The sequence below is a fragment of the Heterocephalus glaber genome, unplaced genomic scaffold (assembly GCF_053883595.1).
Source record: "Heterocephalus glaber isolate CG9 unplaced genomic scaffold, H.glaber_assembly_v1.0 deba00001572, whole genome shotgun sequence".
In the NCBI taxonomy this organism is placed as follows: domain Eukaryota; kingdom Metazoa; phylum Chordata; class Mammalia; order Rodentia; family Bathyergidae; genus Heterocephalus; species Heterocephalus glaber.
The window spans coordinates 1,802,257-1,828,470 of NW_028258357.1; the positions used below are offsets into that span (position 1 = coordinate 1,802,257).

The 26,214-nt window shown below is 38.4% G+C and overlaps 1 long non-coding RNA gene across 1 annotated transcript in view; it reads left to right on the forward strand.

The window, feature by feature from the left end:
- Nucleotides 1–25,870, forward strand: part of LOC110346235 (uncharacterized) — a 27,669-nt gene extending 1,799 nt beyond the window's left edge. Inside the window, exons 2-3 of the long non-coding RNA XR_002390153.2 lie at nt 5,824–5,903; nt 25,615–25,870. This is a non-coding gene — a long non-coding RNA (uncharacterized LOC110346235). The remainder of the gene's footprint in view (nt 1–5,823; nt 5,904–25,614) is intronic.
- The last annotated feature ends 344 nt before the right edge of the window (nt 25,871–26,214 follow it).

Consider the following 26,214-nt stretch of genomic DNA (forward strand, 5'->3'; position numbering starts at 1 on the left):
GTGAAGGTAGAGGGTTGGGAAGGGTCTCGCTGTAAAGAGCTTCGGCACGAGCCCCACACCCTGTCATTTCCCCTCAGTTCTGGACCCCAAGGGACCAGAGTCAGGGCCACTTACACAGGTAGTCATCATCCTGGGGCTCGCTGACCTCTTCGTATGTGCGACACTTTCTCTCCCGCAGGCTGTACATCTTGGGTGTAATGCCCTTCCTCCTGGGCTCTAATTAGAGGCCAAGAACAGCAGAGCAGGAAAGCTGGCCGAGGGCGGCATTTGTCCCCATTTCTTTGGAACATGCGAAACCTCCCACCCACCATCGTGTGTCCCTCCTCACGCTCTGCTCCCTGCTCAGCCTGTGGTCCCACTTCTCGCCGTGCAGGCCCTGTGCAGCCCACAGGGCAGGGAGCGGCCAGGCCTGAGGAGCCGCCTGGCCGGACAACACTAACGAGGGGAGCATGGATGGGGCACCCCGCACGCACCTGTCAGTTCTGCATATTTTGCTCAAGGCTTTCAGGTGACAAGAGGAGCTGTGAACCCTCCCCCTTATTCACTGATGAGCATCGCAAGGCCAGGGTTTCTGACAGGTGCCCAAGTGCACAGGGCCCCTGTGTTGGTAAACACCCAAGCCCGTGCCTTGAAAGTCAGAATTCTTCACCAGTCCCGTGGCTCAGTCCAGCCTGCGTCTGGGCCAAAGTGCACCCCACGGAGCTGGCCATCCTCATGAACTCTGTAGAGGGCCGAGGCGGACTAAAGTCCAAAAGCACTCCTTACCGGGTTTTCCTCTCGAGCGCTGTCCGGAGTTCCTTCCTGCTCTGGGGGAGGACACGGGAGGCTCCGTCTCTTCTGGGCCACCTGTGTCCTGCAAACTTGCTGCTCCTGGCGATTCCTTCAGACTGGGGTCAGCACTCAGCAGTGGCCTGGGCATTCCCTTTAATGAGAGATGCGTATGTGAACAACATGTGTGTGTTTATTCTTCAAGGTGTGCAACGTGATTTGACATGGGCAACTCCAGTTAATACTTCACAACCCTTGCAGTTTCCTGGGGTGTCTGAATACTTCTGGGCAGTGGAAGAGCCCCAGTGGGTCACGAATCCGTGACTAGAACCACGTCCCGGGGCTGTCTGCCCCCAGCTTTCTCTCAGATCCACGCAAGCGAGACTGAGGGAGGGCGGATACTTGGGAAGACCAGTAAGGAAGTGGAGAAGCTGTGCGAGGGAAGGGGGTACAGCTCCCAGGGAACTGGGGGGCATTCTCGATGAAGCAGGAGACATTCGATGGAAACGCTGAACAGCAGAGATGGGACAAGACACACCTGAGAATGCGGTGGAGGCCTGCGAGGCTGGGAAGAGCCTGAGGAAGGGTTGGCAGAAATGTACCTCCACAACCGAGAAAGCCAGGCTACAAGTTGTAGAGCACCATGTCCTGGAAAGGACGTTTGCTTTGGAATTAGATTAATTGCTTACTGTACCAATCTTGCTAGAAATTCACTAAGTCGCCTCAATTTCCTGATCCACATAGTGACATAAATGGTAGTTCTTAATGTGATCGTGAATGTGAAATGTAACCATGTTCACCAAGGTGCTCCATGAGCTGCTGGATATGGAATCATGCCTCACTCACAGCCCTGATGTCAGCTCACCTCCTCATCCACGGCTACAAGAGAAATGTAACTCACACACTTAAGCCCTGCCTGAGCCTGTTAGTGTGTGAGTTTGCAACTTACTTTGAACACACTGAGAGGCCTCCAGGGACCTAGGGTTTGAAGCAGAGTCAGGGATGGACCAGTTACCTCAAGAGATCACAAGTCCAGGTAGCAGCTGAATCAGTGTTGCCAGACAACTGAGGGGTTGCTAGAGGTAGGAGCTGCTCCTCCCTCCCATGGAAGGAGCCTCTGCACTCTGGTCTAGGAAGATGCCTTTCTCCCGAGCAGTGTGTGACCTTTCTGAGGTCCTGACACCTTGTTATTTCTCAGGCATCAAACCTGAAACTCCCCGGGCCTGGAGCTGCTTCCTCCTACGGAATGGGTGCCCATGAGGAGGTTGGGGGCTCTGTCTCCGACCCAAACAGTACGCCGGCCGTGAACCTGTAAGCTTCCCTCAGTGCCTCAGCATGGCCCTCACTGTGGCACAGCAGAACGACCGAGGCTGGAGTTATCAGGCGGATGGTGTACAGGGAAGACAGCACCACTCACCACATGCCAGAAGTTTAATGAGCTTGCAGCTGCTTTGGAGAGGGCATGGTAGAGAAGACCGTTGCTGACTGGGATCCAGGGCACAGAATGGAATACTTCTGTGCCTCAGCTTCCTCCTCTGTGACATGCTGACAGTTTATTACCTACCCTATAGTGTTGCTGTAAGGTTCAATGGGCCTATTCATTTAAAACAACATCTGAAATATCACAAAAACAAAAGTAGTGATCACTGTTTCTGTTCTTATTTGTTCTAAAAATGACAATGACAACTGAGTGCAGTGGTGACGCCTGTCATCCCAGCACTCGGGAGGCTGAGGCAGGAGGATTGCCATGAGAGCAAGGCCAGCCTGGGCTACACAGTGAGTTCAAGGCCAGCCTGAGCTACATAGCGAGACCCGGTCTCAGAAAGAAACAACCTCCCCAGAAGGAACCCAACACTGATGAGCACAGACACTGTGCGGAAGACGTCACCAAAGGGAGGCGGCTGTCCCAGCCTGCTCTGTTCCTTCTCCTCTCGCCTCTGTGTGCTGTGCGTGGGCCCACGAGGAAGTTTCTGGCCAGTAGGGCTCGGGGGATACTCACTGTCCGGCATTTGATCTGCTCCATTCGCAAGGCCACCCGAGGAGTTCTGACTAAAAGGTGATGAGAAATCGGGTTTAGGTTGGTAAATGTTTCCAAACTCCGGGATGCTTGTTACTGACGGAATTCAGAACCGCATAGTGAAGACCCCCAGGATGATCCATGGGTCACATGACAAGGTTCTGAGGAATCCCCACAGCCTTTTCGTCTGTGAAGTTACCATCACTCACTTGCTTTCAGTGCCTTTAAAGAACAGACAGAACCCCATTTCTACTCCACCTATGTTTCTAAGACATGGGTGACATTTATTGTAAAAAATTGAATCAATTGGACGTTTAGGACAATAACCCTGAACAAACTCCAAACAGAAGGAAATCACCTTTCCACATGGAGGTCATGTGGGACAAGCTCACATCTATGCTCATACCCAGCTGAGAAGTCAGAGCTCAGGAAGGGGCATGCAGGCCCACTCTCGCTATTTCCACTCAACATAGGCCCAGGAGTCCTAGCCAACAACTCGGCAAGAAAGGGAAATCAGTTCTCCCAAATCGGAGAGGAAGAAGTTGGTTACCTTCATTCGTGCTTTCATAGAAGACATAATCTGTCACACAGAAAACTCTAAAGGTTCCACCAGAATTCAGAACTGACAAATGAATTCAGCCAAGTTGTAGGATACAAAATCAACATTCAAAATCCAGGTGTGTTTCTATGCAGTAAAAACAAACACGAAGGAAGCTAAAAAACAGAATTCCACCGACAGCAGCATACTAGAGACTGAAATACTTAGGAATAAACTTAACCAAGAAGGCAAAAGACTTGAATGCCGAAACTATGAAACATCGCTGCAAGAAATGAGAGGAGACAGAAACAAATGGAAAGACACCCTGTGAAATGTTCGTGCTGCCCCAAAATGATCCACAGACCCAATGTCATCCCACCCAAATGCCAATGCCGAATTTTCAGAAATTTTTAAAAATCCAAAAATTTGTATGGAATCTCAGTGGATCCAGAATGGCTAAAACAGTTGCTGTTTTAAAAGACAAACCGAGTTGGATGCCTCCCACTTCCTGATTATAAAGCTACAGCAATCAAAACAGTGTGATGCTGGCACACAGACAGGCCAAAGCAGCAGAAGAGCTGGGCTGGGAATTGAGCTCAGTGGTTCCGGCACCTGCCTTGCAAGTGCAAGGTCCTGAGTTCGATCCCCGGTACCAAAAAAAAAACCACTACAGTCAAAGCAGCAGAAGAGACAAGTAAAGCAATCTTCACCCACATGATCAAAGACACCGAGACCACACAATGGGGAAAGGACAGTCTCTTCAGGAGACAGGGCTGGGGAAACTGACACCTAACATCATATGGGAAACCGGAAGACCAACCCTTATTTTACTCTAGATGCAGTTGGACCTCCACATGTGTGGGTTCCGCACTCACTGGTTTAACAAAGGCAGATAAAAAATATTGGAAAAATGCACATGTACTGAAAATGTACAGGTATTTTTCTTGGCATTATTCCCTAAAGGATACAGTGTAACAAGTACAAGTACTCACAGTGGATATATATTGAATTAGGTATTATAAGTAATGCAGAGATGACCAAAGTGTCTGGCAGCTTATATGCCAGCACTCCGTTACTTTATAGGAGACTTCGGTATCTTCAGAGTTTCATATTCTTACCAGGGAATCTCAGAACTAAGAATACCAGGAGAGAACAGGACAAAAATTAAAAATGGATTAAAGACCTGAGCATAAAACCTGAAGCTATTAAACTGTCAGAAGAAAAAAATGGGGAACTCCTGATGACCTTGGAATGACTGGTGTTTTCCTGGATATGACACCAAAAGCATCAAGAAACAAAGGCAAAAATAGACAAATGGGGTCACACCAATCTTAAAAACTGTGCAGCAGAGGAAACAGTCAAGCAAATGAAAATGTGACCTACAGAATGGGAGAGAATATGGAAACCATATATGAGATAAGGGGTTTGTATCTAGAATTTATAAAGAACTCCCATGACTCAGTAACAGAGGCAACTATGTATCTTTATATAATATATTAAGCCACTCGCTCTTCCAAGACATTTAACCCGACAACCAAATTATTATAGCATCAGTGTTAGGGAGAGATTTGGGGACAGGCTTGTCACTCAAGGTTTCTTCAGGGCTGGGGATTTAGCTCAGTGACGCTGTCACCTGCCTCACAAACGCAAGATCCCGAGTTCGATCTCCAGTACTCAAAAAAATAACAAAGTTCCTTCAATTGCCTTGTGATTAAAGTTTAGTGAAAATGTTCTTTTTGAAATGATAAATTAAAAACAGAAATAGTATGGGGCTGGCCTTGTGGACACCCTGCACATGCTTCCTAATTCAGTCTGATCTCAGCATTCCACCACAACTGTTTCCAATCTTTTTATTTCTGTTTCACAATCCGAAAACAAAAATGGACACAAAATAAAACAAGAACTAAGCTACTGGAAAGCCATCCCCCCCCAAAAAAATAGGTCTAGTTGTGACTCTACTTCTCCCCATATCTGGTAAATTCCAATGCAGTAGGCTCTGGAAAAACACACTCACTCAAACACACAGAGCAATTTTTTTTTTACTTGTGTCTGTTTTTGTTTGTTTGCTTTTATTTGGGGGAAAAATTTTTTCTTTTTTCTCCTTTCTTTTGCTCTTAGTTTTATTTTTCCTTTTCTTGCTTGCTTTTTGTTGTTGTTATTGCTGCTGCTGCTGCCACTGTTGTTTTGGTTACTCTTAACTAATTCTGTTAATTTTCTTTCATTCTTTAATAGGATTCTGTATCCTACTAGTCTCTCCTCCTCATTTTCCTTTTGTTTTTAATTCATTAAGTTTGTTGGTACATTTCAGGTATACAATATAATGACATTCATCATTGGGAATTTGTACCTGTACATGATATATCTTGGTTCCTATTTTTTTCCCCATTCCCCTGCCCTCCGTTCACCCCTCTACCTCTTCCTATTTACAAAGACTTTGTTTGCATTTTTTTCTTTTCTCATATTTTTTTTCTTTCCCTTCTTTCTTTTACCCTACTGTAAGACCGAGGGCCTTACCAAATACTCCGAGGAGCTGGCTACAGCGGCGATCACCCGGGAAGGAACACACCGGACAAGTGGAAGGTAAAAAAAAACAGACCTTTATTAGTCTGGCCAGACGGCACTCCCAAAGCTAAGTAGCTGAGAGAGGCAGCTGGCTCAGAGTCCGAGGCTGTTTTTATAGGGGGTTGAAAGGGGTAGGTTACATGTAGGTTTACGGGAAAAAAGGAACAAGAGTTTGGCTCATCGTCACATGTTGATGGTCAGCATAACCGCAGTGAGGACACTATGACCATAATCAGCAGATTTAGTTACGGTCTGTTCTACTGATAGTAGTTCCGGGAATTTTCTGTTCTCCGGACAAACAAGGGGTAGAATGCTTTGCTTAGGAGGTTACAGGTCTTATCTACTATTTCAAGACTAGCAAATACATTTTAGCCATTAGACATAACAAAGTCTGAGGGAATACATAAGTTTTGAATCATACAATCCCACACTACATCCTCCACTTTCCATTCCCCTTCCCCTTTGGGCCTTTTCTTCCTATTTCACATTATCTATTATGCATTGTGGTCCTCATTTACACTTTCTTTTTCTCACACTAGAGAAATTATTTGGTGTTTACACATGTATGTCCTATTTATTTCATTTAAGAGTATAGCCTCAATATGCATCCATTTATCTATAAATGTATCTAGTTTCTCATTCTTTATGGCTGAGCAATAACTTCATTTTATAAATAAACCACATCTTCTTTATCCAATCACCAGTTGATGGGCATTTGAGCTGTTTCCAAGATTCAGCTATTTAAACTGTGCTGCTATAACATGGTTGTGCATATATCACTGTGATATGATGCTTTTAATTCTTTTGGGAAGATACCTGATAGGGGAATAGCTGGGTCAAATGGAACCTCTAATCCTAGTTTTTTGAGGTATCTCCATACTGATTTCCACAGTGGTTGCACCAGTCTGCACTCCCACCAATAGTGGAGAAGGGTTCCTTTTTCTCAGTTAACCCCTTCAGCATTTGTTATTGATTGAATTCTTGAAACAGGCATTCTTTCTGGAGTGAGATGGAATCTTAGCATTGTTTTGATTTGCATCTCTCGAATGACCAGTGATGTTGAACATTTTTTCATGTGTTTTCTTGCTGTTTCTACTTCTTTGTCTGAGAAATGTCTTTGGATTAGGTCTTTAAATTTGGGAGATCTGATTTTTTAAGTTCTTTATATATTCTAGATGGTAGATCATTGTCTGAGGAACAGCAGGTAAAAAATTTTTCCCATATTGTGGGTTTTCTCTTCACTCTGTTGGTGGTTTCTCTTGCTGTGCAGAAGCTTGTAAATGAGTTGAGATCCTAGTTGTTGATTCTTTGTGCTAGCACACATGCAACTGAGATTTTTGTTCATGGAATCTTTTCCAATGCCAATGTCTTCAAGAGTTCTACCTAACCTCTCTTCCAGCTGGTTTAGTGTTTCTGTTTAATATTTAGATTTTTATAAATTCTTTTATTGGTACATTTTATGTATACAACACAATTACATTTCTCATTGGGAACTTGTACCTTTACATGATGCATCTTGGTTCTTATTTTTTCCCCATTCCTAGCCCTCCCTTCACCCACTCCACCCTTCCCTATTTACAAAGACTTTATTTCCATATTTTCCATTTCTCAGCATTTTTCCTTTCCCTTCCTTCCTTTCACTGTCCCTCCACTACCCCTACCCCTTTGGACCTTTTCTTCCTATTTTGCATTATCGATTATTCATTCTAATCATTGGTACATTTTAGGTATACAATATAATGACATTCATCATTGGAAATTTGCACCTTTACATAATCTCTCTTGGTTCTTATTTTTCACCCTTGCCCAGCCCTCCCTTCAACTGCTCCATTCCGCCCTATTTACAAAGATTTTGTTCCTATTTTTCCATGCCCTCATATTAATCCCATTCCCTTCTATCCTTTCCCCTAGCCCTCCCACTTCCTTCCCCTTTGCCCCTTTTCTTCCTATTTCACATTACCTATTATACATTTAGTCCTTATTTACACTTTCAGTTTCTCACACCAGAGAAACTGTTCGGTATTTATACATGTGTGTACTATTTATTTCACTTAAGAGTATTGCCTCAATGTGCATCCACTTAGCTATAAATGTCTCTAATTTCTCATTGTTTATGGCTGAGTAATACTCCATTTTATTTAAAAACCACATTTTCTTTTTCCAGTCTCCAGTTGATGGGCATTTGGGCTGTTTCCAAGTTTTAGCTATCACAAACTGTGCTGCTATGAACATGGGCACACATATATCACTGTGCTATGATTCTTTTAGTTCTTTGGGGAATATCCCCAGCAGTGGACTAGCAGGGTCAAATGGGACTTCCAGTTCTAGTTCTTTGAGGTCTCTTCATACTGATTTCTACAGTGGTTGCACCAGTCTACACTCCCAAAAGCAGTGGAGCAGAGTTCCTCTTTCCCCACAGGCCCGCCAGCATTTGTTATTGGTTGATTTCATGATGGCAGCCATTCTTTCTGGAGTGAGGTGGAATCTCAGCATTGTTTTCATTTGCATTTCTTCAATGACCAGTGATGTTGAACATCTTTTCAGGTATTTATTTGCTGTTTCTACTTCTTTGTCTGAGAAATGTCTTTGGATTGGGTCTTTAAATTTGGGAGGTCTGATTTTTTAAGTTCTTTATAGATTCAAGATAGTCGACCTTTGTCTAAGGAAAAGCAGGTGAAGATTTTTTCCCACATTGTGGGTTGTCTCTTCACACTGCTGATGGTTTCTCTTGCTATGCAGAAGCTATTTGATAAGAAGAGATCCCACTTGTTGATTGTTTGTGCTAGTACACAGGCATCTGAGGTTTTGTTTATAAAATCTTTTCCTACACCGATGTCTTCAAGAGTTCTACCTGACCTCTGTTCCAACTGGTTCAGCATTTCTATTTTAATATTTAGATTTTTAATCCATTTTGATTTTAGTTTAGTGCATGGTGAGAGAGATGCGTCTAGTTTTAATCTTTGGCAAGTTGAAAGCCAATTTTTCCAGCACCATTTATTAAAGAGGCTATCTTTCCTCCAGTGAAGGTGTTTGGCTCCTTTATCGAAGATAAGATGGCTGAGTGTGTCTGACATTGTTTCTGCATCTTCTGATCTGTTCCACTGGTCCTCAAGTCTGTTTCTTTGCCAGTACCATGCTGTTTTTATCACAGTAGCTTTGTAGTATAATTGCAAGTTTGGGATTGTGATACCCTCTGCCATGTCTCTGTTACCTAGAATAGCTTTTGCTATTCTGGGTCTCTTCTTGTTCCAAATGAATTTTTGGATTGTTTTCTCAAGGTCCATGAAGTATGCTGCTAGGATCTCAATTGGAATTCCACTGAATCTATAGAGCAGTTTTGGAAGTATGGCCATTTTCACTGTGGTGATCCTTCCCACCCAGGAGCAGGGGATGTCTTTCCATTTTCTGATATCATCTTCAATCTCTCTTTTCAGAGTGCTATAGTTTTCAAAGAAGAGGTCTTTGATTTCTTTTGTTAGGTTGATTCCTAGGTATTTCAGTTTTTTGGATGTTATTGTGAACGGAATTGTTTACCCTATTTCTTAGTGAGTCTGTTGTTCACGTAGAGGAAAGCTATTGATGTTTGTGTGTTGACCTTGTATCCAGCTACTCTACTGAATTTGGTTATTGAGTTTAGAAGACTTTTGGTGGTGTTCTTGGGGTGTTTTATATAGAGTATCATGTCATCTGCAAATAATGACAATTTGACTTCTTTCTTTCCTATCTTTATTCTTTTATTTCTTTCTCTTGTATAATTGCTGTGGCTAATGTTTCCAAAACCATATTGAACAAGAGTGGTGATAGTGGCCATCCTTGTCTTGTTCCTGATTTTAGTGTGAAGGATTTCAGTTTTTGACCATTTAGTATGATATTGGCTGTTGGTTTTTCATAGATGGCTTCTATCAGTTTGAGGTAGAGACCATCTATTCCAATTTTTTGTAGGGATTTTATCATAAGTGCATGTTGGATTTTGTCAAATGCTTTTTCTGCGTCTATGGAGATAATCCTATGGTTTTTGTCCTTGGCTCTATTGATGTAGTGTATTACATTGATTGATTTTCATATATTGAACCATCCCTGCATCCCTGGGGTGAATCTCACTTGATCAGGGTGTATGATCTTCTTGATGATCTTCTGCATTCTGTTTGCCAGTATCTTATTAAGGATTTTTGCATCTATGTTCATTAGTGAGATTGGCCTATAGTTCTCTTTTTCAGTTGGGTCTTTCTCTGCTTTGGGGATCAAGGTGATGCTTGCTTCCAGGAATGAATTTGGGAGTATTGCTTCCCTTTCAATTTCATTGAAGAGTTGAAACAGTAGTGGCAGCAGTTCCTCTCTAAATGTCTTGTAGAATTCAGCAGGGAAGCCATCAGGACCCGAGCTTTTCTTAGTTGTTAAGTTTTTAATTACATTTTCAATTTCATTGGTTGATATTAGGTTGTTTAGAATTTTTAGGTCTTCTGCATTCAACTTTGGTAATTCATATGTATCTAGGAATCTGTCCATTTCTTCTGTGTTTTCCATCTTATTGGCATATAGGTTCTGGAAGTAGGTATTGATGATCCTCTGGATTTCTGTTGAGTCTGTTTCAATTTCACCCTTTCATTGCTAATTGCATGGATTTGGGCCTCTTCTTTCCTTTTTCTGATATGGTTGGCTAAGTGTTTGTCAATTTTGTTGATTCTTTTGAAGAACCAACTCTTGGCTTCATTGATTTTTTGTATCATTCTCTTAGTCTCCATTGCATTGATTTCTCCTCTGATCTATATAATTTCCTCCCTTGTATGAGCTTTGAGGTTGTCTTGCTCTTCTTTTTCTAGAAGCCTGAGGTTCAGCATCAGGTTTTTTAATTGGGCTCATTCTGTTTTCCTAATATGCATATTCACTGCTATGAATTTCCTTCGGAAGACTGTTTACATTGTGTCCCATAGATTCTGATATGTTGTATTGTCATTGTCATTTAATTGAAGGAACTGTCTGATTTCTTCTTTAATTTCCCCTATGACCCATTGGTTATTCAGAAGTGAGTTGTTCAGTTTCCACGTGTTTATGAGATTTTTCGAGTTTCTTTTTCTATGGATTTCCAATTTCATCGCACTGTGGTCTGATAGTATACAGGGGATAACTTCAATTCCTTTGCACTTACTTAAACATGTTCTATGTGTGAGTATGTGGTCTATTTTTGAGAATGACCCATGTGCAGCTGAGGAGAATGTGTATTCTGATTTTATAGGGTGGAAGACTCTGTAAACATCTGTTAAGTTCATTTGTTCAAGAGTTTGATTGAGTTCTAGTATTTCATTATTTATTTTTTGTCTAGTTGATCTATCTATTTGGGACAGTGAGGTGTTAAGGTCCCCCACTACAATTGTATTAGTGCATATATGACTTTTCATGTCCGTTAGTATTTGTTTTATATAGTTGGGTGCACTAGTGTTTGGTGCATAGTTATTTATGATTGTCATCTCTTCCTCTTGGATTCTTTACAAGGATGTAGTGTCCTTCTTTGTCTCTGTTAATCATTGTTGGTTTGAAATCTACTTGATCTGCAAAGAGGATAGCTACTCCTGCTTTTTTGGTGTTCCTGTCATGTGGAGTATTGTTTTCCACTCTTTAACTTTCAGTCTATGAGTTTCCTTTTGAATTAAGTGTGTTTCTTGTATGCAGCATATTGTTTTTTGCTTCCTGATCCATTCTGCCAGTCTGTTTCTTTTGATTGGTGAATTGAGACCATTAACTTTGATGGTTATAACTGAAACATATTGACTTGTCATTACCATGACTTTTTCTTTTTGTTGGGTTTTCCCCCTTTACATTTAATTTCTTGTCGTGCCAGATGGGTTCATTTTACTTTGCTTGCTGGGGTTGTGATCCTCAATGTCTGTCCCTAGGATATTGTGTAAAATTTTTTGGAGTGCTGTTTTGCTATTCATGAAGGTCCGAAGGTGCTCTTTGTCATGAAAGTATCTTATTTCTCCATCCATTTTGAAAGATAGTTTTGCAGGTTACATCAATCTGGGTTGGAGGCTGTTTTCTTTTAGGGCTTGGAATATGTCACTCCAAGCTCTTCTTGCCTTGATGGTTTGTGTTGAGAAGTCTGCTGTGATTCTGATGGGCTTTCCTTTGTATGTGATTTGTTTCTTTTCTCTAACTGCTTATAGAACTTTGTTCTTCTGTTGAGTTTCTGGACTCTTAACAATTATATGCCTATATGTAGATTTTTTTATCAAGGTATTTGGAGTCCTATGTGCCTCACTTATCTGTATGTCAAGTCTTTTCCACTGCTTGGGAAGTTTTCTGCCATTACTTCTGTGAAGAGTTTTTTTTATGTCTTCTGTACTCTCTCCTGTTTCTTCATTGACCCCAATCAGTCTTATGTTTTTCTTCTTTTCATCGTCTAGCAGCTGCTGGATTGATTTCTTGTGTTCCCTTATAATTTTGAAACAATTTTTCTTTTCCTGGTCATTAATTGAAATCTTATCTTCTAATCTGAAATTCTGTCCTCACATTGCCTCATTATGCTGTATAGACTTTCAATGGAGTTTTTCATCTCCTGGAAATCTATTTGCATCTGTTTTATGGATTCCATTTGTTTCCTATGTTGGGATTCCATTATGTTCCTCAGGTCCTCTCTAGATTTATTATCCATGTCTTGCACTAGGAGCACAATTTCTCCTGTTATCTGAGAAATTATGTCTGATTTCATTTTTTCCAGATCCCCTTTTGTTGCCAGTTCAGTGGGTCTAGGTGGTTGAGTATCAGAGTGTTCCATCTCTTTTCCCTTTGGGCTTGCTGTAGGTGATCTTGAAGTCTGGTTTTGACACTTATTTACGTGTTTTCTCGTTTCAACTGGTAGGGTAGGGGTGGTGCTGTTGGCCTCCACACAGCTCACCTCCTCTGAACTGGTACAGGTGGGCCAGGGGCCAGGAGTGGCAGTAGGGATGGTGGCCTGAAAGCCCCTTCCTCTGGGCTAGGAGTGGCAGGACATTTGGCAGCCCAGAAACCCCTTCCTCTGGACCAGAGCAGTGGGACAGCAGCTCAGAAGCCCCTACCTCTGGGCCGGGAGAGGCAGGACTGATGGCAGCCCAAAAGCTCTTTCCTCTGGGCTGGGAGTGGCCAGAAGGATGGTGGCCAGGAAGCCCCTTCGTCTGGACCAGGAGCAGTGGGACGGCCCTCAGAAGCCCCTACCTCTGGGCAGGAATTCTTTAAATGCTGAGAACTTGATTAGCTCCAGTACAGTGGTCTGGTGGTCCAGTGTCCTCTGAGTCTTTGTAGTATGAAACCAGGTGGCTGTACAGAGAAAAGGCCAAAGGAGCGGGGGTGGGGGGGTCCAGTGGATTGCTGCTGGGACTCAGGCTGATTCAGTGTTTTCAATGTGACTGGCAACCTCGGGACCACGTCCACAGACCTGCCTGTCTGCAGCGGGCTGATTCAGTGTTTTCAGTGTGACTGGCAACCTCGGGCCCATGTCCACAGACCTGCCTGTCTGCAGTGGGCTGATTCAGTGTTTTCCATGCAACTCAATATTTAGATTTTTAATCCATTTCAATTTCAGCTTAGTTCATGGTAAGAGATATAGGTCTAGTTTTACATCCCTTGCTCCTGGTAGGAAGAACCAATCTAGTGAAAATAGCCATACTTCCAAAACTGCTATATATATTCAATGCAATCCCAGTTGAAATTCCAACAGCATACTTCACAGACGTTGAGAAAGCATCCAAAAATTCATTTGTAACCAGAAGAAAGCTAGAAAAGGAAAAGAAATTCCAGAAAACAAAGACAAGGTAGGGGATATCATAATCCCCAACTTGAAACTATACTACAAAGCTACTCTGAAAAAAACAGCATGGTACTGGCAAAGAAACAGACCTGAGGACCAGTGGAACAGATTAGAAGGTGAAGAAACAACTCCAGACATACTCAGCCACCCATCTTTGACAAAAAAGCCAAACACCCTTACTTGAAGAAAGATAGCCTCTTTAATAAATGGTGCTGGAAAAATTGAGTTTCAACTTGCCAAAGATCATTTCCTTTTTTCTTTTTCAATTTTTACTTCTTTCATTTTCCTTTCCCCACTCCATCCATTTTTTTATTATTGCTACTATTAAAGTTTCCTAATTTTCAGATATTTAGTTGACAATATGCTATTATTGGTGAATACTTTTCTATTTCTATTTTTTGGGGGGCTGGGGTACTGAGGATCAAACTCTGGTCCTTGCCCTTGCAAGGCAGACAGCGGAACCACTGAGCTAAATCCCTGGCCCTGGTGAATACTTTTCTATTGTTTATTCTGCTATAGTTGGTCCATTTAATAATTGTTTACTTAGGTCAATATTTGGTTTGTCTTTGTGTCTTACAATTGTTATGGATCTCTTTATTTGTAGTGGTACTACAGTTGTAGCTTTTATTGATTACTGTGTACATCAATATTTTGTTTATCTCTGACTAGTATTATTGCTGACTTATTATTGTCAGTGCTCTCATAGTTGTTGTAGTTAACAGTAAATAGGTTTTTAATGGCATTCATGCATAATTTTTCACTAATTTCAATTAATCTGAAATTAGTACTCCTTGAAGCATCTAGGAGCTGTTGGATCCATTTTCCATTAGCTCTTTTTTTTTTTTAAGGTATTGTTAAATATGTGACTACCTGCAACAGCTCTATCTTCTAGTTCTGACACCGTCATCACATTGGTCACATCTGTTGCCCATACTTTCAATAGAATTTTTTATCTTCTGGATTTTTAGGGAGGTATTTTTTTCATAGACTCTAATTCTTTGCTATATTGGTTATTCATGTTTTCTGTCATTTTGTTTAGCTCAGCTATGTTTTTACAAGTATCTTCTGTAAGCTCACTATTTTATTTAGTCCATGATCTGTTTCATTATATCATCTTTGAGCTCACCAAGTACCTTATTGATTTGTTTTGTTTTTTTCTTTCCTCTTTCATCACTTCATGTAATTCAGCTATTTGCTTTAGACTTCCACTCCATTGATGCCCCATGGATCAGCTTTAGAGAACTTGGGAGATTTTTGGAAGCATTTTGTTACCTTGTTTTATCATGTTTCTGTTACCTTGTTTTATCATGTTTCTGTTGTTCTTTTTGTGTGTGTGCTGAAGATTGAAAGTCAATTATAGTGGAAAGACTGTTTAACTATTAGGAAGATCTTTTTAGTTAGTGTCTGCTTTTCAGTGACATGCCCTCTGCATTCCAAGATTTGACCTTCTTTAATTTGGGGAGAGGAGGGTGCAATGTAATGGGCCCAGAACCCAATTCTCTAGAAAAGAATACCAGTATTGTTGACACAAAGACAACCAAATATTGGCATACAGTTAAAACAAATTAGTAGTAAAAACTATGACAGCATGACAATAGCAAAAAAAAAGAAAGAAAAAGAAAATCAAAGTCAAAGGTAGTCTGGATATTGATATACCTTAAGAACCAACAAAAACTAGGTGTGATGGTCACACTTATAATCCCAGCATTTAGGAGACTGATGTAGAAGGATTATCCTGAGTTCCAAGACAACCTAGGCTATAGAGTGAGTTCAAGGCCAGCCTGAACTACATAGCGAGAACTTATCATAAAGAACAAAACAAAGAACAAATAAAAGTTACCAGTGTACCATTATTAACAATAGAAAAGATATGTGCCATAATAATATAGACACAAAAACAAATCAAATATTGATATGTGACAACTATATCATTAACAGTAGAAAAGAATTCAACAATAATATCATATAGTCAACTAAATATCTAAAAATTAACAAAGCTTATTAGTAATACTAATAAAAATGAAGAGATGGGAAAGGGAAAGATGAAAGAGGTAAAATTTGAAAAATAAAGAAAAGGAAGATGAGAAGAAAAAAATGTGGTAAAGTAAAAACTTTATAAAACTCCACACTGTTTTTGCAGTTTAAAATACCATAGGCCTTTCTTGGGGCTATCACTGTTTGTCCTGTCTGTTGATTTTCCTTGGATCTGCCAATCTTTTTGGGTTAGCTTGTGTTATCAGAGTCAAATTCCCCCTCCAACAGCCAATGTTAGCATTAGAGAGTTCTTTGTTCTTTCTCTGCATTGTGTTCAGTCTCTCCAGTTTCTCTGTACTTCTTAATTTTCCTGTTAGCTTTTCCTTGATTCCCAGACATCTACTTTTTTTCTGCACTAAGTTGTTTTTTTTCAAGTTGTCTCAATTCCAGGTACTGGAGGGACTATATTTTGCTGCTGATGTTTATTTCATGATTTTGTTTTCCAACATCCATTCATGATAACAGCCCTGATGAAAATAGAAATAGTAAGATCTTTACTCTAAGTGATAAAACCCTTCTATGACAAAGCTGCTGCCAACATCACACTGAATTGGGGAAAATTGAAAGCTTTTCCTCTAAAATCATGAAAAAAACAAGAGTGTCCACTCCTACCACTCCTGTTCAGTATAGTACTAGGAACCTTAGCCTGACCAAGCTGACAAGAGAAAAAAATAAAGGGATACATATATAAGGAAGAAGTCAAACTATCCTTATTCACAGATGGCATGATCATTTACATGAAAGATCCAAAAAACTCCACAAAAGGCTCCTAGAACAAATTAACAAATTCAGAAAAGTAGCCAGATAAAAAATAGGCAAAAATCAATAGCATTCTAGTATGCCAACAATGAATCCACTGAGAAAGAATTTAGAAAAACAATCCCATTCACAATAGCTTCAAAAAATTAGGTACTTAGGAATTAACCAAACCAAGGAGTGGAAAGACTTCTATAACATAGACTATTGCATTCTGAAAAAAGAGATTGAAAGGGACCTCAGAAAACAGACAGCTCCCATTCTCAGATAGGCAGAACCTGTATTGTCAAAATGGCTATATTCATCATAGAACTAGAAAAAGAATCTTAAAATTTACATGGACCTAGAAGGAAGCTAGAATTCCAAAAGTAATCCTGGGCACAAGAGCAAAGTAGAGGCAACACAATCCCCCGAATAGAAAAATACCACTGAATCTAGCAATACCCTTTCTGGGTCTCTTCCCAAAAGAGTTAAAGAAAAAATGTTACAGGGATATATGCTTACCCATGTTTATAGCAACACAACTCACAAATGCTAAATCTTGGAAACAGTTCATATATCTATCAACAGATGAATAGATAAAGAAAATATGGTAGATATACACAGTGAAGTTTCAGTCATATAAAGGATAAATTAAAGCCATTTGTAATAAAATGGATGCATCTTGAGACCATAAGGCTAAGTGAAAAAATGCAGATACAAAAGGTTGAATATTACATAGATTCTCTCACGTGACAAACCTAGACTATACATAATTTAAAGAGCAAAATAAAAGACAGATGATAGGAAACAGGGAGATAGACCTTTTGCAGATGAGAAGAGACTTTAGGGGTGGAGGGAGAGGGAAGAAATCTGAGGAGAAGGAAAGTAAAAAGAATTAAAGTGTGCTATTGTGTACATACCAACTCCCCAAGGTGAATGTATTCATTATGTGCCAATAAAAATGTTTTTTAAAATATTGTAGTGAAAATACGTTGAAAACATTTTTAAAGAAGAAAACTCATCCTTAATTATTTACATAGTAAGCCTTCTTTGCAAGTGCTGTAAGTATGAAAATGGTAAAAAAATCATAAGCGCTCTATTCCTTGTATTTTTTGTCTGATCCTTAAATGCTGGAGTGGGTTAAATAGTTAATGTCCTTTCAAATGACCCTCCCATTTGCAAAATGACTATCTGGTAAAATTAACAAGAAAATCTAATATATAGCAGATGAAATGATTGCCAGGAACAACTCACTATGCAATCATGACTTTCCACAGTAATATATTTCCAAAATGATGATTATCCAGATGATTATGATCTATCCTGAGACCGGGGCTGAAGAATAGCAAAAGACAAGGGTGGAAAACTGAAACCATCAGTGTCACTATGACTAAGATGAGACTATAGTCCATGTGAGTTAGTAGTTTGTTTCAGAAAAATTTGTTGAGAAAATATAAAGCTGTAAACCAATAAATAACTTCTCTCTTTTTTTGGTTATGGAAATTTCAACAAATCAATTTATTAGAGACAATATACTCACTTAAGAAAATACCTTGCTTATCTGCCATGGTTTATCAAGACTGACTTCATAATGCCTGCTTCTCGTTCCATCAATCCTAAACTTTTGCATAATTTTCTCTAATTCCAATTAGTTCTAAAACTTTCAAGACCCACCTGCAATAATATCAGTTTACACACACATGTACACACACAAACACCCACAAAGACTTTAGATATTTTATGCCTGACCTCTTCTTTCTAAAACACTGCCAAGTCTATCAAGGCAGTGTGTTCCCTCACTGGAGTGTCTCCCATAAATTTATCAGTTCTTTGTCAACAGGCAATCTGGTGATATTTTGCAGAACTCAATATATCCTACTGTACTTCTCTAGCATCAGTCTCCCATTCTCCAGTAGCCTTGTTCTCCTCACTTCAAAATATCCTATACCTGCTCCCCTCTCCTGTCTTTTGCTGAGTGTGGCCTTCTTACTTTTTAAAAAACTAGGACCAATCAAAAGATAACTTCTATAGTTATAAAATATAACTCACACTAGCAGATCTATCCATTTATTTGTATCTGTACCCAAATAGATTTTTGCCTTTTCTGCTTTCTCATTTTATAAGAACTTCTACCATATAAATATCAAGAAAGAAAAAATAACAACTTTTTAAAGAGTTCTCTGAGACTCAGTTTTCGCAGAATAACATACAGAAAGCCATGTGATACCTACCCATCTGATGGGTTGAGCCACAGGAGAGAAACCCTAAATTTAAAGACACTGACAATCTGCCTGATCATTACCCAGAGGGAAACAACATCACACTGGACAATAAACAAACTTGCTCTTTGCTCTGGAGGAAGACATTACCTTGCAAAGGTGTTTACCATATACACATTCTTGAAAAGACAGTCTAGATAAAGTGATAATCAATGCAACTGCTCATCAGATATAAAGAAATGTAAAAGACCCATGGAAAATTGTCCCTTTCCAGCACCATCTAATATTAATTCTAAATACATGTATAAATAAGGTTTTTAAGGCACTTTGAAAGGTCTTCACCAAAAAACTTTCTTCCCTTTTCCAATACCATGTGACCAATGCCACTTGTTTTTCTCCTCATTATATTTTAGAGCTAGCTCATAAATTGCCTCCTCTGGGAGAAGTTCTATGTTCCCTTGATGTGAAATAGGTGCCAGCGAGAGTCAAAGAATTCTGAAGATCTCCTAAGTACTGTATCACAAATTACTCTATGTTTTAATGGCCTATTTAATTGTCATTTTCCCTCTTTAAGCCATAAGCTTCTTTTTTATTTATTTTTATATTTTAGCATAACCATTTTAATGGGCCTTATTTTTCTATTCTAGATTCCTCCAACTCATTGATTCCATAAAATATACTGAGTGTTCTGCTCCTCTGAACAGTGGAGTTTGGTTTTACAGAGAGCTTGAAAAAAAAGCAGAAACGTACAGAAAAATAATTGGACTGGTCTTCTTAAAGTTCCTTTCACACTAAAGCAGGCAAACAAAACAGAGAAAAACTGGTTGGTTAACACCAAGTTACTTTAGGTTACTGTTAATGTCAAAATATTAATGCAGAGAACTTTGTTATCATGCCCAATGAAACTGCCAGTTGGGGAAATTCAGCTATTTCTCTAATCCTGATTTCTCCAAAGTGAGAAGAACAACTTAGCTTCATTTTGGTGACTGAACAAGAGCACATCATTTTGATTTTTAGCCTGGTCTCTTGATGCTTAGTGCAGGAACTTACTCCAAAACCAGTAATTGTGTGTGTGTGTGTGTGTGTGTGTGTGTGTGTGTGTGTTTTCCTGCGGATTGAACTCAAAGCCTTCTCACTGACCTACATTTCCAAACCCTTTTTATTTATTTGTTTGTTTATTTTTTCATTTTGAGAAAAAGTGTTAAGTCACTAACTTGCCCAGGCTGGGCTCAAATGTGTGATCCTCTTGCTTCAGACTTCCAGAGTGCTGGGATATTTAGGCCCAGCTACCCTCCTGTGATTTGTAACAGTTTCCCCCCTTTTGGCCAGGCTCCCACAAGGTAAGAATGTGGACAAAATTCAATGAGCTACCCCCAGTTGCCATCATTTTGGGCTTCCAACCTCTACCCACCACTCATAGGTTACAGCATCCTCATTACGCACTTTTAAAAAAAAATTTCTCATATCTGCCTAAGACACCATTTGACATTCAAGAGATGGCTATACTCAAGTACTTAAAACTCTCTGATAGGATGCAGTGTGTCAAGAATACTACTATTATTAGGAGGAGAGGAGGATAATAGCAAAATTTTGGACTGTGCCTTTTAGACAGGGTTCCCATGAATCAAACCAACTAAAATCAAATAGATCAAAGAGCCAAATGAGCTCCTTTTTAACCAAGAAGTCTGTTCATCAATTTTTGTAACTGCTTACAATAGCCAATTTATTTAGCTATAAGCAATAGAAAACATCAGCAAGTACACAGACTCCTTCCTGTTCTGCTCATAGGTGGCAAATCTATCCTCTGGCATCCTGGGAATGGGGTAAAATAAAGCAGAAGAGTGCTGATTCTATGAAAGAGACCATTAGTACAATTTTTAAAAATATTTCCATTAGTAATGTTGCTAAGGATTCTTACAGTGATGACAATATCATTTATATTAATTCAATGAAAATCTGTTCTCTTTACTACAGGATATAATTGTAAATATTGGCTTTGACTGGTGTGCTCCTTTTAAGAATGTGCATAGTATGCCTGCTTTCAAGTGTTCTTACTTTTATAGTGAGTGAATAAAAGCTGTCACCACCTGGCACGGTGAGAAACCTCAAGATGTTAGGCACTGCATGAGAAGTCTGGAGTCTAGCTTGGAATGACTTCCTAGCCTGAAGGTTTTAAAAGTCCAGTCTGAGATTCATTGGCAACTTTTTAAAAAAATACTTCTTTAAAGTAGGAAAATGGATGCACCTTGAGACCATAATATTAAGTGAAAATAAATCAGACACACATCTTAAATATCTTATGATTTCTCTTATATGAGAAACCCAAAGTATAAAGAAAATAAAGAGCAAAATAAAAGATAATAGGAACCAGGGAGATAAATCTTTTTCAAATGAGGAGAGCAAGAGGTAGAGGGAGGGGGAAGGTAGGAGAGAGGAAGGAGAATTAAAATCTGCTGTACCAATTCCCCATGATAAATGCAATCATTATATACTGCAAACATGAACTAATAAAAAAAAATTTAAAGCCTATGTAAAGCTGGTGCCACACTCCTGTAATCCCAGCACTCTGGGAGGCTGAGGCAGAAATTCTGAGTTCAAACCTAGCCTGAACAGTTTAATGACTTATAGAGATCATATTTCAAAAAGAATTAAAGATTTGCTAGCTCAGTGCAAAAGATTCAAACCCCAATACTGCAAGAAAGAAATGGAGGACAGAGGAAGAGAAGGGAAGGCAAGGGAAGGGAAGAGAAAGAAAAATTGAGAAAAGAAAGCCAATCCACATGATTATTCTGGCTACACTTAGGCAAATAATTATAGCCCAGTTTGTTGTTTTTGAGTTTTTATGATCTACCTGATGACTGGAATAGAGTCTGAATTCTTCTAGTTTTCTCTAATATCTGGCTATAATTCTCTAGGAACAAAACCTCAGTTTTTGATGTCCCATAAACTAAAACTGAACAAATGAACATTAATTTCAAATGACAAGACTCATGATGCCTAATGTATGGGTCACACAGAGAGTTCACCGGAATGTCTGATTGTCATAACCAGGGACTCTCAAACTACAAACCAGGAGGAGAAGTTGGTCAATTCACACTGTGGAAAGCTATCCCCAAACTATCAGAACAAGACTCTCGTGAAACTTTATCTTCTTGATTTGTTTTTCTTTCTAATACCTATTCAGCTGCCAGGTAATGTAATTAGAATTTCATAATCAGTCATTTCTGCTGATAACTTGACATGGTATTGGATCTCTCGCATTAAATTCAGATTTAACATCTCCTTAGACATCCTTTAGTAGCCATAAGCTATTTAATAGCATGAATAAATTAATTCACCACCTTGCCCTGGAAATATAACACAGGTTCAACTTATTGTTAATTTTCAAAAAATATTTAATCTTGAGAGTTTGGGATATTTAAGAGATTTTTATAAACTATACATTTTTGAGTGTTAGTATTAAACACTGTGCAGGACATGACATTTTCTTAGATGAATCTTCATGAACACATGATACTTTGGCTAATTCAGAAAAATTTTTTTAAAAGTCGAAATTTTCAGTTGAGAGGTTAAAGAAATCTGATGAAAATTTGACGTAACCAAAATTAATTTTGAGCTTAGTTTAACCAAATATCTTTTTTAAATCTGTCGTGATGCTGCATTACTTATCTGCAAACTTCAGACCAAAAAAAAAAAAAAATGACAGGCTTTAAAATTATATCTTATAAATACTAGATGAAATTTCTTCAAAATTTGAACAATCTATTCAAAGATCAACATCCTAGGACAGTCCTTATTTTTTTAAAAAAAATAAGGACAATAAAATGTATCTTGTCTCATGCTGCTTTGATATTTTTAGGATCTAGGCAAATATTTTTTATCTGGTTTCTTCTCTGCAAACACAAATTTCATCAGTGTCTACCAGAAATACCATGGAATTAGGTGTTATAGTAAAGACAAGCATGTTCCATTTCTAAGTAGTATGGGAGATAAATTTGTAAAATTAAAATGAAACTTGCATCTTTTCTTACTTTTAAAAATTTAAGTTACCATGACAACAAAATAACCTGAAGAATGCAATAAATCCAATAGTTCATTACTTCAATTAGGCACTTTCCCCCCAAGAAAACACATTTTCCCCATTCAAGAATTTATAATATACTGGACAAAATCTCCCAATAAAATCAGTTAATTCAAAATCTCCAGTTAAAACAATGCATCTTTGAGAAATAACATCTGCCAGAAATTTCAGTATCCTACTGAGTCTTGAAATTATTAATTCCTTTACCTAATCCCCAGGCATCTTGAATTTTAACAATTTCAAATAATTTCTCTGATAATGCCAAAAGGAGCTAAGGATGAAATGATAACAATTACTTAGGAATTAGCATTTTGAATGACAGTGCAAAAGCCCAGTATTATTTGGGAACCAGCCAATATCAGAAGACAGAGAAATGACATTCTTCCCTTATTAATTAGGTGATAGAATTGAATACTACTTTAGCAATTTGAATATTTATTTTCATTAATAATATTTATGCACTTGCTGGTTTCTACAGGATTTTTAGATAATAAAAATATCATTCTTCGAACCTACATTAAAATAGCTCAGTATATGATATCTTTCACCCCATTTACTTGTGTCCTTAGAAATAAAAATATGAAGTTCATACAATTGCAAATGAAAAATAATATTTAGCAAAATGGTATTTTAGACATTTGTGTGACTTTCATTTATCTAGTTTACCATACTAGCTCTCATATTATTTTTAACTGAATAAATTTGGTCTATATTCAGGTTTTACATAATTGAGTCACTTTATAACCTTTTGTGAGATTATATAAGCATCAACAATAATGAACCCTGTAGGAAAAAATTAGGTTGAGCTGAGTGCATTACCTTTGTACATCCAATTAGCATCATTTAGATACAATGAGACTTTCCTGTTGTTAATAGTTATCAGCCTATTACAGAAACCATTAGAATATGGATGCAAAAAATTAATACAGACAATTCTACTCATTTACTGAATCTCATTTATTCTTGCATATAGCCAATTATATGTATATATAATCCTTTGCAACTGGGAGAAATTTATTAATGACACTATTACGTACAGACATGATGTAAAATGTGATTGCTATGAAGAATTATACTGTACAAGCAGTGTTGAAGCTAATTTTTTGACTCTGAGAACATATAGTTTCTGTCTCCTGACTTTATGTTAAGTTGTTACTGGAACATAATCACTGGGTAGCATTCAGTGGTACACAATATGCCAGGCACTCTCCTAAGCATTTTATGTACATTACTATATTTAATCTTTACCAAAAGTCTAAAAGTAATTATTCTCATTTCCTTTCTGAATCTCAGAGGTACAGAGATGTCTATACACACATGTCTAGGGATGGACAACAAGTAGAATTCTGACTAGGGTTTCTGACCCAAGTCTGACTACCTCTTCTTCACATGTTACATTTCTTAGGTCAGCTTTCTCTCTGAAAATGTTCTTTTATTGACTTTGTAGCTATGTCAGTCTAGTCCTAGAATGACCAAAAATTTGACATTCAATAGCTTCGGGCTATCCTAGAATACTTTAGTCACATGATCTGAGACAGCACTGGGATATTAACAGAGGGAAGACAGGTTGTTGACAGTTCGTCCCAGGTAAAGTTATTAGAGCTAACAAATAAAAAGGCAATCCAGTTTAATTTGGACCTCAGATTAAATTTGAATTTCAAATATTTCCTGGAACATATGAACACACGTGCCTATTTATTATTTATCTGAAATTCAAATTTAAGTGGGTGTTCTGTGTTTTAACTCAGCAAAACACTCTCATTCACCCTCCACCCAGCTATGAATTGTAACTGTAGCTCAATACCTAAAGAGACTTTCAAAAATACATTAGCATGAATCTTTGAAAACCATAACAAGAGAGGGACTAAAAACATATGGAGAAAATAATATTAATAGAAAAGATCATCAATAAATTTAGATATGAACTTATTTTATATTTGCTTTAAAAATCCATGAAAATAAATTAGGATAATATCAGTAAGTTGTTAAATATTTTAACTTTTAGTAATGAGTTTTGGCTAGTTGCTTTCCATTCATCTTTGACCTGAGATTACACAAGAGGAATAAGAAGCCATTATAACATTATTACTAAGAGAAAAAAAATCAAGAAAAGAATAATGTAAATTAAACTCTAAAAGTCCATTTTTGTGCTTGTAGATTTAACAAACTTCTGAATATTGGCATTTAAGTTAATATATAATGGTTCAAGTTTTCCAGAAAGTTTTTCTCTACTATCTACTTTCATCTACGCTGCTTTATTTTTAAGAAAACATGAAATTTGAGATAAAAACCTTTTCTGAGGGTCTATTTATCCCTCTTTATAAAGTTGGATCAAAATAGTCATGTCTCTACTGTAAACTTGTCCTGAGAATATGATTACTTAGATGCTAAAAATGAAAACTGTATGTACTAAATCTTCTTTTCAGTTGAATTCAAATAAAGATCTTGCTTCTCATCATTATGTTCTTCAAATTCACATCTGGCTTCTTTTATAAAACTGCAGTACACTCATTCCTTGACCTGAAATTTTATGTGTCTATACTTCTTCTGGAAAATAAATTTCCCCTGCCATTGCTAGCACTATGGCAATGGAACAGAGATTTAACAAAAGTAAGTTATGTTTTATCTCAATGAGTCACATCATACTTGGAGTTCAAGAATATATCACCTAGCCCTATGATACTTCCTGTCTGACGCCATTAACTTCCTGCAGAAGCAGAAACTCCCCTTCATTAGTCATTAAATGTCCAATAGCATATGGACTACATACCCAAACAGTAATTATTCATCGGGAACTTCAATTCCTGTCCTGTACTCTGTAACTACATTCTGTCTTCCTTTTATTCCTCACTAAGTTTATATTTTCTATTGTTACAGGAATTTCAGAAAGAAATGCTCAAAGACACAGAACTCAGGTAAAACAAATAAGATTTACTTGCAAGGCAGTGAGAAGAGACCTCCAGAAACTGGTCTGGTCAGAGTCCCCCCCTCTCTTTTGTTAGTCTCTTCTCTTTATACTTTTGTTAGTCATTATCTCCTTCCTTGTGGTCTTTGATGTGTAAATACAATTCAGGTTCCTACCTGTAAGTTGCAGACATAAGATAGGCACATATACATTGTAAATTCACTTAGGCATTTGCAGCTTTGTTAGGTTAAAATGTTATCTATAATTAATTACTGGTTAACATCTTAAAGATCAAGAGCAATGAAAAAAGCAAATCTTAAAGGAATACATTGCTTATTTTGCTTCTACAATTACCTTCATATTCAATCTACTAAGCTACTTAAAACTTTTTTCTTTCTATCAATGTGATTTACAGGAAGCTTCAGGTCTACGTGTACTTTTGCTAGCAAGGCATGGTAATTGTTTTTTTAGTTTGGACATCTGGCCCAATTCAGGGGTGGGGGGGTTGCAGTTAAGAAATGTTGCAGGCATTTCCTTATCTAGGGATGGTGCTATTGCCTGCAGTCATTTTA